This window comes from Pteropus vampyrus, unplaced genomic scaffold (genome assembly GCF_000151845.1).
Source record: "Pteropus vampyrus isolate Shadow unplaced genomic scaffold, Pvam_2.0 Scaffold27, whole genome shotgun sequence".
Taxonomy (NCBI): domain Eukaryota; kingdom Metazoa; phylum Chordata; class Mammalia; order Chiroptera; family Pteropodidae; genus Pteropus; species Pteropus vampyrus.
The window spans coordinates 888,656-889,956 of record NW_011888808.1 but is presented as its reverse complement, the minus strand read 5'-3'; the positions used below and the strand labels follow the sequence as shown (position 1 = coordinate 889,956).

The 1,301-nt window shown below is 37.7% G+C and overlaps 1 pseudogene; it reads left to right on the top strand.

Moving 5' to 3' along the window:
• The first annotated feature begins 511 nt into the window (after positions 1-511).
• Positions 512-630, top strand: LOC111737511 (annotated as a pseudogene).
• The last annotated feature ends 671 nt before the right edge of the window (positions 631-1,301 follow it).

Genomic DNA, 1,301 nt, shown 5'->3' with positions numbered 1-1,301 from the left:
TCATTACAGGGCTTAGCTTTAGTTTTTTTATATTCAAATGCACACACACACACACACACACACACACATACATTCATTAGTTTTGTTAATTAGGGTCAATCAAGATTGTCCTGAGGCAATGCTAATACAAGCTGACATGATATCTCTATTTTTGCACATTTTATCAACGCTCTAAAACCCTTTGCAGTCTTACTCTTTCCACACTATACCATTAAACTACACATTTCTTAAACTTCATATATAGCAGTATTTAATGCTTTTTAATGTTTCAAATTCCATAGAACCAACATGATGAAGAAATTGTTTCTAAGTCATTCTGTATTCTGCTCTTGGCGTCCTAGGCTATCTACTGCCCCTTCTGGACTATGCCCCTTCTGGACTATGCCCCTTTGACATTGGTTCATGTGCATGCCATTAGATAATTTTTAAATTACGAACGTTATATGGTGAGGAACACCATGAAAGGCAAAATAAAAGTGTGAATCTTTTTCATTTACAAACCTGTCTGGTAGTCTATGGCCATGCCACCCTGAGCAAGCCCGATCCCATCTGATCTTGGAAGCTAAGCAGGGTCAGGCCCAGTTAGTACTTGGATGGGAGACCACTTAGGAAGATCAGGTGCTGTAGGCATATAAAAAACATTAGGAATTGTAAAGGGATTGTAAACTGACAAGGTCTTTGCAATCTGCGAGGTCAACCAAGTGTTGCCTTGCCTAAAATAAATAAATAAATAAATAAATAGATAAATAAATAAATAAATAAATAAATAAATAAATAAATAAAAATTAAAACCCGTCTGGGCCAGTGCTGGTCTGATGCTGTTCTCCACAAAGTTCTCAAACATTCTGACTCCTTCCAGTTCACCGTGCCCCATCCCCAAGCTTGGCCCATTTCCTGATGGTCTAACTTGGCAGTTTCTACAGTGCAAACAGCCATAGTTGAAGGAGAAATGATGAAGAAATGGAGCAGAAAGTTTCTCAGACGGCCATATAAATTTTCTCTGACACCCCATAATTCAGTCACATGGCCACATCTAGATGCAAAGAGAATTGACAAATGTAATTTTAATGTTTGTTGTCTATCTGCTTAGCTAAATAAATATTCTACTAAAATGAAATGAGGGGGGATTAGTATTAGGGAAAATTATTACCCTGTCTCATTGACCTGTTGTTACTTCCAAGACTTAAATGTCAGTCAACCTACTTATTTAGCGATACAGCCTGTCCTATTTCACTATACCTCATTTATTTCAGTTTGATGCGGTCTGACATGTGATTGCCTGCATACCAGGACCATCTAAG